The sequence below is a fragment of the Indicator indicator genome, chromosome 26, assembly GCF_027791375.1.
Source record: "Indicator indicator isolate 239-I01 chromosome 26, UM_Iind_1.1, whole genome shotgun sequence".
Taxonomy (NCBI): domain Eukaryota; kingdom Metazoa; phylum Chordata; class Aves; order Piciformes; family Indicatoridae; genus Indicator; species Indicator indicator.
Genome location: NC_072035.1, coordinates 15,761,916 through 15,778,169, shown reverse-complemented (window position 1 = coordinate 15,778,169; position 16,254 = coordinate 15,761,916).

Below are 16,254 nucleotides of genomic sequence, written 5' to 3'. Positions count from 1 at the left end.
AGGTTGCCCAGGGAGGTGGTTGGGACCTCACCCTTGGAGATATTGAAGGTGAGGTTTGACAGAGCTCTGGGCAACCTGATCTAGTGGAGGATGTCCCTGCTGAGTGCAGGGGAAATTGGACTGGATGAGCTTTGGAGGTCCCTTCCAACCCAGACTATTCTGTGATGCTACTAAAGCTATTCTGCTTTTATTTCTTTGGACACCGCCCCCCCCCCCCCCCCCCCCCCCCCCCCCCATTTTTCCATGAAATGCTGTGATTCTTGCTTTGCCTCCCTGCCTCTGATCATGCCCCAGCTCAGAGTGACAACTCGGTGCCATCCCCAGAGCTGCACAGACAAAGCTGGGTGCCTAACTGAGCTGTCTGGCTCACCCACGTGGCTCATGGAGAAGAGAAACTTCAGAGCTGCTGTAAGGGATGCAGCAGCAGCTTCTCTCCTCTTCCTGCTACAAGAAGAGAAGCCATGGCCAGCAGGGAGGGTGGTGGCCTCCACTTTGCTCAGATGATCAATTTGCCATGGGTCTCACCTGGAAGAGGAGTCCACTTGTAGCTGAGGCACCAGGAGGAAGCACCTTCCTCTTCTCCTTGGGGGCAAGGGACAGGCCCAGAGGAAATGGTTGCAAGCTGCAGCAGGGGAAGCTCAGGCTGGAGCTCCAGAAATATTTTTGTGCTAGAAGGGTTCTCATATCTGCCCAGGGCAGTGCTGGAGTCCCATCCCTGGAGAGGTTTCAGCAGCTGTGGAGCTGGGTGGAGGGTTGGACTGGGTGAGCTTGGAGCTCTCTTCCCGCTGGAGGTATTCTGTGATTCCTGCTGCAGGAGCAGGGGCAGAGCTGTCCCTGCCATGACCCTGGAGGCAGAGGAGCTGTGCTGCAGTCATCTCTCACTCTTCACCTCTCACAGGAGGAGAACAGCTGTGTTTTCATGCCATCTCTTGGGGCTCTTCTCTATCTGGCCCAATACTGTTGCAGAGAGACACATTAGTTTGTTTACAGCACTCTGTTTGCTGGAGATGTTCTCCAGTTAGGATTTTTATGATGATATTTTATTTTTATGGCTCTCTGCATGATCTGTTTGTTTGCATTAACTTGATTCCAAGGTTTCCTAATCTGATTATGAGGAGCAAGGCTCACAAAGAAGTCACCAGCCACGTGCTCTGTGCTACCTCCATCCCCCAGCACCAGCTCTTTCTGCTCCTTCAGCCTCAGCCTCCTGCAGTCCCCCAGAGGGAAAGCTGCTGATGGACTTTTGGGCAGCTGGGCACTGAAAAGGGGCACAAATATAAGCTGTGTAGGGCTTCCAAGCCTGAGGACTTGGTCCTTACCTTTCAACATGCTCCATGGCTCTGCCCAGTGGTCTCAGGAGTGCCTGTCCATGAGTGGGAAGGGATAAGGGGTTTGTGGATGTGGCTCTGTCTGGCTGTGAGGGACAGAGGGGCTCCTGTCTGTTCCTCTCTGGGAAGGGAATCACTTCTGTGCTCTGCAAGGTCATCATGGAGTCTTGCAGAGGCAGGGGACTGCCTTGGCTTGTGCCATACTGGTTTCAGCTCTGCTCAGTTTTGTGGGGTCAAGGTCCCCTGATCTTGTCTGGATGTTGTGCATAAAGGTGAAGGTGAAGGATTTCCACAGAACCACTTCACGGCGCTTCCTTTCCTGTCAAATGAGTCTTTGGTGTCTACTGCTGCTTCTGGCTCAGAAAAACCACCTGAGGTGCTGACTGGCTGAGGCAGGGAGGGTTTGTGTTGCCCAGGGGCCAGCAATGGGTCCAGCCTTGCTCAGCATCTTCAACAGTGAGGCTGAGGAGGCAGAGTGGACTCTCAGCTGGTGTGCTGAGGAAACCAGTCTGGGAGGAGTGGCTGACAGCCCCTCAGGCTGTGCTCCCATCCTGGGCAGGCTGCAGAGACTTGGACAGAGGGGAGCCTGGTGAAGTTCAACCAGGGCAAGAGCAGGGTCTTGCACGAAGGGAGGAACAACCCAAAGGACCAGTACAAGTGAGGGGGGACCTGCTGGGAAGCAGCTCTGTGGAGAAGGACCTGGGAATGCTGGGGGACAAGTTCCACAGGAGCCAAGAATGTGGCCTTATGACCAGATCAGCCAATGGTTTTCTGGGGTGCATTAAGAAGAGTGTGGCCAGCAGGTTGAGGCAGGTTATCCTTCACCTTTACTTTGCTCTGGTGAGGCCACAGCTGCAGTACTGGGTCCAGTTCTGGCCTCTCCAGTTCAAGAGACACAGGGAACTGCTGGAAAGGGTCCAGTGGAGCTGGACAAAGCTGCTGTTGGGCCTGGAGCATCTCTGTGAGGAGCAAAGGCTGAGAACCCTGGGGGTGAGAGCCTGGAGAGGAGACTACAGAGCTACATTTCAATACCTGAAGGGGACCTCCAGGAGGGCTGGGGAGGGACTGTTCAGAAGGGGCTGTGGGGATAGGAGGAGAGGCAATGGTTTGGAACTGGAGCAGGGCAGACTGAGGTTGGACATCAGGAGGGAGTTGTGCACAGTGAGGCTGGGGAGACACTGGAACAGGCTGCCCAGGGCTGTGCTTGAGGCCCCATCCCTGGAGACATCCAAGCTCAGCCTTGCTGTGTCCCTGTGCAGCCTGCTCTAGCTGGAGGTGTCCCTGCTGCCTGCAGGGGGTTGGGCAAGCTGCCCTTGGAGGGTCCCTTCCAGCCCAATGCACTCTGTGAGGCTGTGCAGAGAGCAGCCCCAGAGGGGATCTGATCAATGCTCAGCAGCAGCTAAAGAGTGGGGGCCAAGAGGCTCTTGTCAGTGGTGCCCAGGGACAGGACAAGGGGCAAGGGGCACAAACTGGAACCCAGGAGGTTCCACCAGAACATGAAGAGCAACTTCTTTGCTGTGAGGGTGCTGGAGGCCTGGAGCAGGCTGCCCAGAGAGGTTGTGGAGCCTCCTGCTCTGGAGAGCTTCCAACCCTCCCCTGGCCATTGTGCTCCTGGGCAAGCTGCTGTGGCTGCCCCAGCTGGAGTTGGACTGGATGAGCTCCAGGAGTCTCTTCCAAGCTCCACCATGCTGGGATGCTTGGATTCTGTATCATACAATCATACAATACAATCAGTCAGGGTGGGAAGGGACCACAAGGCTCAGCCAGTTCCAACCCCCCTGCCATGGGCAGGGACACCTCACACTACAGCAGGCTGGCCAGAGCCTCATCCAGCCTGGCTGCAAACACCTCCAGGGATGGAGCCTCAACCACCTCACAGGTGACTATGATCCTGCTCCTTCTGCTCTGTGTGCTGCTTCTTTCTGTGTTTGCTTAGGGAAAGAATGCTGTGGAGTGAGTGACCTTGGGTCACCTCAGTGGGTATCCAGCCCCTGTCTGAGTGCCAGCATGTGCACTGAGCCCTGGCAAGCAGGAGCTGCAGGGAGGAAGGTGTTTGCATCTTTCATTAGCACATCACTTTTACCTTCAGCAACATTTCTTTGCCTAATTGGCCACAGGCAGGCAAAGAGCTCCATAATTCTGCTTCCCACTCCTGCCAGCACCTGGTGAATTGCAGGCAAGATTCATCTGCAGCCAGATGTTAGCCAGGAAATAAATTTGCCCTTGAGTGAGGGGCTGCCAGCCACTCTGCTCCACACTGAATGCTGCTGGAAAGAAAATCATCAGGGCTTTGCCTGGCAGTTCTCTCAGGGAAACAAAAGAAAGCCAAACAAAAAGTCCAGGGAAAGGCTGACCCAGAGCCCAGCTGTTCCAGGGCTGCTTGCTGTGAACAGCAGGACTTGCAGGTTTCCCTGTGAGCCTTCTGAAGTGATCTGTCTCAGGGCCAGCTGATTCAGGGCTTCACTCTCCATCCGCTGAAGAATTTCAAAGGGGTGTAGATACCTGGAGAAGGAGATGCATGATGGAGTTCCTGCAGCTTCAGAAGTTCTGTAACCCAGAACGCCTCCCAGCAGAGTGTGGCAGCAGCAGAACTCCCTGAGGGCTAAGAAATGGCTTTAGTTTGTTATAGCTCTCTGAGCTCCAAGAGCTTGGGTTGAGTACATGCTCTGCACCCTAGGAAATACCTGTCTGGCAGACCTAACATTGGCTCTCACCAAGAAGATGCAGAGTGGAAGCTGCCCTTCATTTTGGATGAAGAGAGGTCTCCAGAATGGTGTGGTGCACCCAGAACAGGTGCTGGAGCACTCTGGGTGGCCCAGGACTGGACAGGTGGACATTATTATGCTGTTGCATCTTCCTGCAACAGATAGAGAGGTAGAATTTACAGGAGCACAGCTCACAGGATACCAGGGATTGGAAGGGACCTCCAAAGATCATCCAGTCCAACCCCCCTGCCAGAGCAGGAGCAGAGAATCCAGCACAGGTCACACAGGAATGCATCCAGAGGGGGCTGGAAAGTCTCCACAGAAGGAGACTCCACAACCTCTCTGGGCAGCCTGTTCCAGTGCTCTGGGAGCCTCCCAGGGAAGAAGTTCCTCCTCCTGTTGAGGTGGAACCTCCTGTGCTGCACTTTCTCTCCATTGCCCCTTGTCCTATCCCAGGGGGCAAGTGAGCAGAGCCTGGCCCCTGCCTCTTGCCCCCCAGCCCTCAGCTCTTTAGAAACATTTCTTCAATCCCCTCTCAGTCTTCTCTTCTCCAGACTAAGCAGCCCCAGGGCTCTCAGCCTCTCCTCACAGGGCACTGCTCCAGTCCCTCAAGCATCCTGGGAGCCTCTCTTGGACTCTCTGCAGCAGATCCCTGTCCCTCTTGAAGTGGGGAGCCCAGAACTGGATGCAATATTCCAGGTGAGGTCTCAGCAGGGCAGAGCAGAGGGGGAGGAGAAGCTCCCTGGCTCTGCTGGCCACACTCCTCTGAATGCCCCCCAGGATGCCATTGGCCTCTTGGCCACCAGGGCACATTGCTGACCCATGCAGAACTTGGTACCCCCCAGCACTCCCAGGTCCTTCTCCACAGGGCTGCTCTCCAGCAGACTGAGTGCAGTGCTGCCCTGGAGGGATGCTGGGAAGCAGAGAAACATCATGGCTGCTCCCTCTGCCATCTCCCATCTTCTCCCAGGAGCTGCTGAAATGCTGTGGGATGAGACCCTTCATTCTGTACAACACCAAGTGGCATGCAGGACAAAGGTGGTGAAACACCGGAGCAGGGGCTCAGAGGAGCTGTGGAAATATCCATCCTTGGAGATACTACAGCACTGACCAGGCAAGATGCTGAGTAACCTAAGGAACCTTTGAAGATGACCCTGCTCTGAGTGGGGGGTTGGAGCAGACAGCTTCCAGAGGCCCCTTCAACACCAATGGCAGAAATGATTTTGGGCAAAGCAAAGCTCAGCAAGGTGTCTGCTGCAACACCAGACAGGGAAGTCTGGCTCTGGTCTCTGTAAAATGACCAACCTGCTTCTGTGAAGGTGGGGGAAAGGACCTCAAAAGGAGAGGGGGCTGAGAAAAACCCCATGAGGTTCAACAAGGCCAAGTGGAGTGAGTCAGGGCAATCCTTGATACCAATCCAACACAGGCTGGGGGTGATGGGGTTGAGAGCAGCCCTGCAGGGAAGGACTTGGGGGTGCTGGTGGGGGAGAAGCTGGACAGGAGCCAGCAATGGGCACTGGCAGCCCAGAAGGCCAATGGCAGCCTGGGCTGCATCCAAAGCAGCATGGCCAGAGCTGGAGAGAGGAGATCCTGCCCCTCTGCTCTGCTCTGCTGAGACCTCACCTGCAGGGCTGTGTCCAGCTGTGGGACCCCCAACACCAGAGAGACATGGACCTGATGGAGAGGGTCCAGAGGAGGCCACACAGATGATCAGAGGGCTGCAGAACCTCTGCTGTGGGGACAGGCTGGGAGAGTTGGGGCTGTTCAGCCTGGAGAGGAGAAGGCTCCAGGGAGACCTCAGAGCTGCATTTCAAGATCTGAAGGAGACCTGCAGGAAGGCTGGGGAGGGACTGTTCAGAAGGGGCTGTGGGGATAGGAGGAGAGGCAATGGTTTGGAACTGGAGCAGGGCAGATTGAGGTTGGACATCAGGAGGAAGTTGTGCACAGTGAGGGTGGGGAGACACTGGAACAGGCTGCCCAGGGCTGTGCTTGAGGCCCCATCCCTGGAGACATCCAAGCTCAGCCTTGCTGTGTCCCTGTGCAGCCTGCTCTAGCTGGAGGTGTCCCTGCTGCCTGCAGGGGGTTGGCCAGGATGCTCTTGGAGGGTCCTTCCAAGCCGGTGCACTCTGTGGAGCTGTAAAAGCACCATGAGAAGAGAGAAGCATTCACTGAAGTGTTGCTGCCTGCCTGAGGAGGAACCAGCTGGTGAAGGCAGCCTTGGAGTCCAGCTCAGGAAATCATTCCTTCCCTCATCATCCAACAGGGCCAAAGGACCATCCCTGCTGCCCATTCCTCTGAAGCACAGTGCTGCATGTCCTGTCCCCATTCTCATTTCTCTTTTGATTGTTCAAATCTCCATTAATTACAGAAACATCTGCTTTCAGCAGAGGATGAACAAACATATTTCCAAGCCAGCTTGCTTGGTGCCAGCAGCAGCTGCTGGTCAAAGAAGAGATCCCAAGTTCATCTCTCTGTGCTGATGCCAAATCAGTTGTTTGATCCTGGGTGTGAACAGCAGCCTCCACTTGTGACTTTCTTCACCACCTCAGGTACCAGTGCTCCAACTCTCTTGGCAGGAGTGTCCCAGCCTTTCCTCTTCTGGACTGGGACAGGCACTGGGTGGACTTCAAGCCTTGTTGGAACATCCTAAAGTCCTGCTGTGAGCCAGAGCAGAGCTGGTTCTGCTCAGAGCTGGTTCTGCTCAGGGCTGGCCCTGCCCAGCTCAGCCTCTGCTCACTGAGCCACTTGCTGCACCTCAGGGCAGCTTTGCACACCCAGGAGCTGCTTCTACCACACACAAGCTGCTGGGGAGAGCTCCTGCCAAGGGCTGGGATGCAGAAAGCCTCTGCCTGGCACTTGCTCCTGGCCACACCAAGGGCACTGCCACAGCTTGGGCCACCCCTTGTGGGGCAGGAAGGCAGAGGGGGCAGCTGCAGGGAGGAGCAGACAGCACAGGGGACCCTCAAGTGCCCAGCAAGGGATTGCAGCCCATGGAGGGCATCTTCAGCAGCAAGCTGAGGGATCCCCAGGGTCAAGCCTCTTCTTCCCTGGCTGCTGTCCCAGGAGGACTCTGTCCCTTCTGCCTTCCATCCCCATCCTTGTGTTCCTCAATCCACTTCCAGAATCCAGCTCCTGAATCCAGTTCCCATCTGCTGCTGAGTCCAGGCTGGCACTTGCCCAGTGCCTGCCCCCAGCAGCAGTGGTGCCAGTGGTGCCATCCTTGCCCTCAGGGGTTGGGTTCCACACTGGTTTGTGTCTCTGTGTCTCTATCCCATGGCATTGTTCTTCTTTCCATCCCAGCTGGCTTAGTTTCTTTCCCACCCCATCAGCCTCTCTCCCTTCTTCCCTTTCTCTTCCCTTTAGGAAGCAGAGGGGTTCCTGGAGAGCCTCTGGCACCAGTCTGGTGGCCATCCCAGCCCTGACCTGTGACAGTTGCCCAAGCCTGCCCAAAGAGACCAAACCTCCAATATTCCTTCCCTCACCAACAGAGATTACTGAAGTGTTGCAAAGAAAAAAAAACTCCCTGTGAAAAAACTGTTTTCTGCCCAAAAAATATTCCCGAGGGAACTTTTCAACACTCCCCAAATTGTGTATCTTTAGACTTTTATCAGTCCTTTTTATCCCAGCTTGCAGTGTTGTAACAAAACATCAATTTTATTTGTGGGGTTGTTTGTTCTGTTTTGGTTTTGGTTTGGTTTTTTTTTTTTGGTTTTTTTTTTTTTTTTGCCTGCACACATCTCACTTTCAAGCAGAAAATAGGAAAATTTTTTTGCACCATTTTGTGCAACAATCATGCTAAAATTGATGTAAAAATAAGGTGGCAGGATGTGAGGAGAACGGCAATGAGGTCTGCTGTGAACCCTGCAAATGGAAGTGGAGTTATCCCAGCACATTTCCTGCCTGGTTGGTGTTTAGCAGGCAAGTGAGGGGCAGGTGGACCCAGAGAAGCCTGAGCATGATGCACAACACTGCAGGCAGAACAAAATTAAGGCTGCTGAGGGTCTGGGCTCCTCAGCTTGGTTGTGTGCACCACAAGGCAGGTGAGCCCTGAGCACTGCTGGCTGTAGGGAGGTTCAGAGGACCACAGGCAGCCCTGTGGACACATTTGCTTCCTGGGGACACACTTGGTGGGACAGTGTGAGAGCTGAAATCCCCCTCCCACCCTGACCATAACCAGGCTGTCTCAGTCTGAAGGCAAATGAGAAGCTGTATTTGCAAGCTGTGATGAAATGCAGTGAGCATGTACCAAACATTGCACACTGCTCACACCATTTACAAAGGTGTACAAGCAACAGGAAAACACAACCAAGCCCCCCTGGCTTCTCCCCTCAAGGGACCTTCCCCAAGAGGCCTCCCCCCAGGTCCCCCCTGGCAGAAGGCAGAGAGTCAAGAAGCAAAGAGGCTGTTAGCTTCTCAAGGCCAGTGTGTGGTCTTCAGATGGGGAGAGAAGCAGCAGAAGGAAGCTGAGCAAGCTGAGACTGAGTGACTTGGTTTTGAGGAGTGACTCTTAAGCATTCCTACCTCTCCAATGGGAGTGTTTGGAATAATCCTTATTTTGCTTTCTTACCCCCAAGAGTGATTTATTTACATTCTTGCACTTTCTCTGCTCCAACTTTGTGAGAGGGAAAAATTAAAGGCAGTCTTAAAATCATCACCCTTGCTTCCTGGGGGACTTCTCTGTCCCATGCTGGGGGTTGCCACCAGTGGGGTTTCTCTGGATGATATTCCCACTGCTTTCCTGCACTCTGCAGGTGTCTCCTGGCTGGCAATTTCCTTTGCCACATTTCAGATACTTTGGGGAAACCTCCAGGAAGATGTGGTGACCAACTGAATCCTGGCAGCAAGGCTTGCAGGGGATTGGAGCATTTGCCTGAAGACTCTGCTGGGCTGGGCTTGGACTTCACTACAAAAATCCTCATAGCTGCTGCTGCCACTGCAGTGCATCTCCTCCTTTACAATCCCATAATGGTGGGGGTTGTGCCTCTCACAGCACAGAGGTAGGCTGGGGGCAAACCTCCACTCCCAGGTTGGATCCAGGCCTTGTAAAGCTTTCATCAGTTGAGAAGAGGCCTGAGAAATGGAGCAATGAATGTGCTCCATGGATCTTCCTTTGACTGTGGAAGCAAGGAGCTGAGCCAGGGCTCAGCACTCTGCCCTGCAGGGCTTCCCAAGCCAAAGCACTTCAACACCAAGATGCCCTCTGGGGTGGCTGGGCCAGGGTCCCCAGGAAATGGTGGGGACATGGTGTGTTCAGAGAGAGGCTGAGGAGTTTCTTCCACCTGGAGTCCCTCATATGAGAGAAAGATGAGGACAGGTCAGGGCTGTCCAGCACAGGTCCTCTGCAGGAAAGCTTGGTTGAGGTCACAGAATCCCAGCAGAGTGGGGGTTGGGAAGGACCCCTGGAGCTCAGCCAGTCCAGCCCCCCTGCTCCAGCAGGGCACCCACAGCAGCTTGCCCAGGAGCACAATGCCCAGGGGGGGTTGGAAGCTCTCCACAGAAGGAGACTCCACAACCTCTCTGGGTAGCCTGCTCCAGGCTCACCAGCCCCAGGGCTCTCAGCCTTTGCTCCTCACAGAGATGCTCCAAGCCCCTCAGCAGCTTTGTAGCCTCTACTGAGCTGTGTCCTATCCTTTCCTTTCTTGCTGCTGTATCCCACTTAATGAATACAATCCCTGCCTTTACATCACAGCCTTGCAGCACCAGCTTTGCTTTGTGGCTCATCTGTGCCTGCTTCCTGGCCCTGCCAAGGCTGTCTCCCTTGGTTTATGGATTGTACACCTTGGGTGCATTCCTCCATGTTTTCATTACTGACTGCATGGCACTGGCAGAGCAAAGCTTCTTCCTGCAGCTCTCCAAGAACATCTTGAAGTTCCCAGGAGTGGTGCCTAATGAAAGACTTTGTAGCTTAATTTAGTGCCCACAGTATTTGTCTTAAGGTCTGGAAGGCAGAGAGGATCAAATCCAGAAGGAATTCTGCTGTTATTAAGAAACAACTCTGGTCTCTCCTTCTCTGTGTGTCAAATGGATCACAACAGGAGCACTTAATTACCTTTATCTACCCCTTTCCTGCCTTGTAGCATTATTTTAATTGCATTCTGTTCAAGATGCAAACCCCCAGCTTCAGCAGGTGCTTGAACTTCCAACCCTGATCTGTATCAAGAAGCTGAAATTGGTGTCACTGGAACGGGACTGGCAGTGGGTGTCACTTCCTCTGCTCCTAATTAGCTTCTTGATGGTGTGTGGGGAGCCCTGGAGCTTTGCACCCCACTGCTCTTCACTGATGGCAGACTGGATGCCATCAGTGAAGCAAAAGGTGGAGGCTGCTGACATCCTCTGGATGTGACTGCAGTGGGGGCTGTGATGCAGAGGTGCTGGCAGAAGACAGTCCTGCCTACACCTTTGTTCCACCATGCCCAGCCTGGAGGCTCCAAAGTCTGGAGGAAGTTTGCAGCTGCACCCACAGCTGGTGCACTGTCTGCTCTGAGAGGAGGCAGCTGCTCCCTCCCAAGGGGTCTCTCACAGGCTCACAGGATGGTAAGGGTTGGAAGGAACCTCCAAAGATCATCCAGTCCAACCCCCCTGCCAGAGCAGGAGCAGAGAATCCAGCACAGGTCACACAGGAATGCATCCAGAGGGGGCTGGAAAGTCTCCACAGAAGGAGACTCCACAACCTCTCTGGGCAGCCTGTTCCAGTGCTCTGGGAGTCTCCCAGGGAAGAAGTTCCTCCTCCTGTTGAGGTGGAACCTCCTGTGCTGCACTTTCTCTCCATTGCCCCTTGTCCTATCCCAGGGGGCAAGTGAGCAGAGCCTGGCCCCTGCCTCTTGCCCCCCAGCCCTCAGCTCTTTAGAAACATTTCTTCAATCCCCTCTCAGTCTTCTCTTCTCCAGACTAAGCAGCCCCAGGGCTCTCAGCCTCTCCTCACAGGGCACTGCTCCAGTCCCTCAAGCATCCTGGGAGCCTCTCTTGGACTCTCTGCAGCAGATCCCTGTCCCTCTTGAAGTGGGGAGCCCAGAACTGGATGCAATATTCCAGGTGAGGTCTCAGCAGGGCAGAGCAGAGGGGGAGGAGAAGCTCCCTGGCTCTGCTGGACACACTCCTCTGAATGCCCCCCAGGATGCCATTGGCCTCTTGGCCACCAGGGCACATTGCTGACCCATGGATATCCTCTTGTCCACCAGGTGCTTCTCCACAGGGCTGCTCTCCAGGCGCAGAGGAACAATTCCTCCATCCAAAATCTTCTGTGCCTCTGTTACTGACTCCAATAAATCCATGAATTCAATGTCACCCCTCCAAACACTCTTCTGCAGGCCAGTTTGCAGCTGGAAATCCTCAGGGACACATCCAGAAGAGGAATACCCCTCCCTGTAGGGTGTCAGGGGCAGCCCATGACTCATCTGCAGAGGACACTGGGTCTGAAATAATTTGTGGCTCATCGATTTTACTGATCCCTCACCAATCATCCATCCTGCCTTCAGGTCAATAACACCTCTAAGCCCTGATGGCTGTTTGGGGAGCACTCGGAGGCAAAGTTCATTCCTCATCGCAAGCCCTTGGCACTTGTTGACTCCTGCTAGCAGGAGGCAAGCGCAGAGGGCCGGGCGAGGCCCCGGCAGGCTGCGTTCAGCTCAGAGGAAGCCAGATAATTAACCTCACTCCCCCTTTAATGACTCTGGGGCCGTGTGGCTGCTAATTCAGCCTGCCTCTGCAGACCTGTGGCCGCCACGGGCAGCTTCCCGGAGCGCCCCTCCGATGTGCCTCGGCTGCAGCGGAGCCGCTGGGTGAGGCAGAGGGACCACAACCCCCTGCCTCCTTACACCACAGCCCTCAGCAGCGATCCAGCCCTCAGCAGCGATCCAGCCCTCAGTAGTGATCCAGCCTTCAGCAGCGATCCAGCCCTCAGATTCAGCCCTCAGCAGCGATCCAACCCTCAGCAGCGATCCAGCCCTCAGATTCAGCTCTCAGCAGCGATCCAGCCCTCAGATTCAGCCCTCAGCAGCGATCCAACCCTCAGCAGCGATCCAGCCCTCAGATTCAGCTCTCAGCAGCGATCCAGCCCTCAGATTCAGCTCTCAGCAGCGATCCAGCCCTCAGATTCAGCTCTCAGCACCGATCCAGCCCTCAGATTCAGCTCTCAGCACCGATCCAGCCCTCAGATTCAGCTCTCAGCAGCGATCCAGCCCTCAGCAGCGATCCAGCCCTCAGTTCGAGCCAGGGGCACTCCACAGAGCCCTGGGCGATAAGCCCCCGAGGTCATGCATCCTTGTCCTGAGGAAGGTGCCCCAAGCTGTGACCACAGGAGAGCTACCCATGGGTCAGCAATGTGCCCTGGTGGCCAAGAGGCCAATGGCATCCTGGGGGGCATTCAGAGGAGTGTGTCCAGCAGAGCCAGGGAGCTTCTCCTCCCCCTCTGCTCTGCTCTGCTGAGACCTCACCTGGAACATTGCATCCAGTTCTGGGCTCCCCAGTTCAGGAGGGACAGGGATCTGCTGCAGAGAGTCCAAGAGAGGCTCTCAGGATGCTTGAGGGACTGGAGCAGTGCCCTGTGAGGAGAGGCTGAGAGCCCTGGGGCTGCTTAGTCTGGAGAAGAGAAGACTGAGAGGGGATTGAAGAAATGTTTCTAAAGAGCTGAGGGCTGGGGGGCAAGAGGCAGGGGCCAGGCTCTGCTCACTTGCCCCCTGGGATAGGACAAGGGGCAATGGAGAGAAAGTGCAGCACAGGAGGTTCCACCTCAACAGGAGGAGGAACTTCTTCCCTGGGAGGCTCCCAGAGCACTGGAACAGGCTGCCCAGAGAGGTTGTGGAGTCTCCTTCTGTGGAGACTTTCCAGCCCCCTCTGGATGCATTCCTGTGTGACCTGTGCTGGATTCTCTGCTCCTGCTCTGGCAGGGAGTTGGACTGGATGATCTTTGGAGGTCCCTTCCAACCCCTAACATGCTCTGATCCTGTGATCCTCAAGGAAAAGGATGTTTTGCAAAGTGTTGCTCATGAATGTCAGCCCTTAGCTTTTCCTTCTGTCTTGACTCTGAGGTGCAGAAATTCTCCAGCTGTTCCTGGGTGCCTGAGCCAGGGAGCATCCAGGCTTCAGCTGACTTTGCAGGAACGTTTTGCAGCCTCATGATCAGACCCCCAGCAGTTCTCTTCCCGTTAGAGCTGCTGCAGCTCTTTGCAGGGTAAAGTGGCACCAACTGTTCTGCACCAACTGTTCTCAGCTCGTGGCTGTGTCCAAATGCCAAGATGCAGAGAGATCTCCTCATGGCATGTACAGAAATGCTTCAAACTGAAGAGTTTTCATGACAGCAAGGAGCAGCTTGTGTGATTCCCAAAATACTGCCCTGGCAGCTTCAGCTCCTCCTTCTAATCTTCTCAAGATTCATAAGATCATAAATTCCGAGGACAATTTGGGTGGGAAGGGACCTGTAAAGTCCATCCAGCCCAACCCCCCTGCAGTCAGCTAGAGCAGGGTGCTCAGGCCCCTAAACAACCTGGCCTGCAAAGGTTCCAGGCATGGAGCATCTCCCACCTCTCTGGGCAACCTGGGACAGGCTCTCACCACCCTCAGTGTCAAACATTTCTTCCTTCTCTCTACTCTGAATCTCCCTCTTTGAGTTCCAACCATCACCCCTTGTCCTGTCACAACAGGCCCTGATCAAAACTCTGTCCCCAGCTTTCTGAGCAGCCCTTCAGCACTGAAAGGCCACCAGAAGGTCTCCCTGGAGCCTTCTCTTCTCCAGGCTGAACAAACCCAACTCTCCCAGCCTGGTCTCACAGCAGAGCCCTTACAGCCCTCCAGCATTGCTGTGGCCTCCTCTGGTCCCTCTCCAACATGTCCTTGTCTGTGATGAGGACTCAGAGCTGTCCTCCCTGCCCCTGCTGCCCACACTGCTGGAGATCAGCCCAGGACAGGCTGGGGCTGGGCTGGCAGTGCTCGGTGCCAGCTCCTGTCTGGCTTTGCACCCCCCAGCACCCCCAAGTCCTTCTCCACAGGGCTGCTCTCCAGCCCTTCACCAGCCTGTACTGATACCTAGGATTGTCCCAAGCCAAGTACAGGAACTTGCACTTGACCTTGTTGACCCTCCTGAGGTTCTCATAGGCTGACTGCTCAAGCTTGTCCAGGTCCCTTAGGAAGGATCCATCCCTCAGGTGTGTTTCAGCTGCACCACCTGAGCTTGGTGCCACCTGCAGGCTTGCTGAGGGTGCACTTGATCCTACTGTGTCATTGATGAAGGTACTGCACTGGTCCCAGGAGGATCCCTGAGCAGCATCTCCCCTTGTGCTGTCACAACTTGCCTACCCCTGGTGGCAGCTTTCCTCACTCTGCTCCCTCTCACATCATGCTGATGGCTCTGGAAGACTTTGGGGGTGCAGAAGCAGGATTGATTCCAGCCACACTTCAAGATGTCCTGCTGTAAGATGGCATCTCCTGCCAGCAGCACCCCTCACCAGCTCCACTTTCCTGCAGTGCCCAGGTGCCAAGCCCTGCCTGCATCTACAGCTCCTCCCCCCACAGCTGCTTTCCTGCTCTCAGTGAGGGTGACAGGAATGTTTCACCCCCCCCAGCATAGACAGGGCCTTCAGTGAAAAGAAGGGGAAGATGAAAAAAGGTAAGAATGAGAAAAATGCGTGGCCCCAGTCCTCTTTTCAGAAGTTATTGGGAAAGACATTCCAGCTGAATCAGCTGCTGAGTTGCTATGTTCCCACCTAGGAGGATGCAAATTTCCCTGTGCCTGGGCTGGACCTGCCGAGTCTGCAGGCTCTGGGGGCCCCCACAGCTGCTGTTTGAAGGGTTGGTGCTGTGCTGGGAGGGCAGCAGATTCCTGCACTCATCTTCCAGCAGGCTGCAGCAGTCCTGCTGCCTTTCCACCATCCACCTTAGGAACTCACAACATTTGTCTTTTGGGATTTTCTCTCCCTCTCTCTCAAAAAAAATCCCCAAACTTTCTTTTTTTTTTAACTCTCTGCTCTGAATGAGCTCTCTCAGGACCTCTCATAAACCAAGAACTGCCTTGATGGCTGCACCCAAAGAGTCAATGGCTCCATGTCCCAGTGGAGGCCAGGAACAAGTGGAGTGTCTCAGGGATCAGTGGTTTAGTTCCTGTTCTGCCTTCCATACCTTGGTTTAGTTCCTGTTCTGCCTTCTATACCTTGGTTCCTGTTCTGCCTTCCATACCTTGGTTTAGTTCCTCTTCTGCCTTCCATACCTTGGTTTAGGTCCTGTTCTGCCTTCCATACCTTGGTTTAGTTCCTCTTCTGCCTTCCATACCTTGGTTTAGGTCCTGTTCTGCCTTCCATACCTTGGTTTAGTTTCTGTTCTGTCTTCTATACCTTGGTTTAGTTCCTGTTCTGCCTTCCATACCTTGGTTTAGGTCCTGTTCTGCCTTCCATACCTTGGTTTAGTTTCTGTTCTGTCTTCTATACCTTGGTTTAGTTCCTGTTCTGCCTTCCATACCTTGGTTTAGTTCCTGTTCTTCTGCCTTCCATACCTTGGTTTAGTTCCTCTTCTGCCTTCCATACCTTGGTTTAGTTCCTCTCATCATGGCTTCCATATCTTAGTTCAGTTCCTCTTCTCCTGACTTCCATGCCTTTATTTCCTACAGGTAAATGTACAATTATTCTAAACAGCTGAATAGAAACCAGGTTACTCTAACAAACTCTCCTTCACAAAGCTTAGGAGACCTTGGAGAAGCTCAGAGTCCAGCCTACCACTCATTGAAACACCACTCCACAGCCAAGGCAATGCCATGCAAGGGCCAAGCCCTAGCACTGATGAGAGAGCAACTCACCTTCCCCAAAACAGCCTTTCCCTGGGGGTCTCTTCCCAGATCAAGGAATGACTTCATGACTGCAGCTCTCTGGGCTGAATCCCACCCCAAGCCTCAGCCTAGGTCCCTGCCCATCTGGCAGAGAGTTGGAGTGGATGAGTCCTGACATTGAGCTGTGCTCTACCTTGCATATTGATCCAGATCCAGCACATCTCTCAGGCTGGAAAGGGAGAAGGGGAGATAAACATGAGGCAAGCTCCTGAACTACTAATGCTGAGCTTGGGAGAGTGCCTGAAGGTCTCCAGAAGCCTGGTGGCACTCTCCCAAGCTCTCTGCAGGTCTCCAGAGAAGAGGAAGATAACATTGCTGGAGAGATGGATTCGTCAGCAGAAGGGAATGGTGATGTTTATTGACATCAATTGAATAAATAAACAAGACCATAAAATTTGCAATTGCTGCTGAA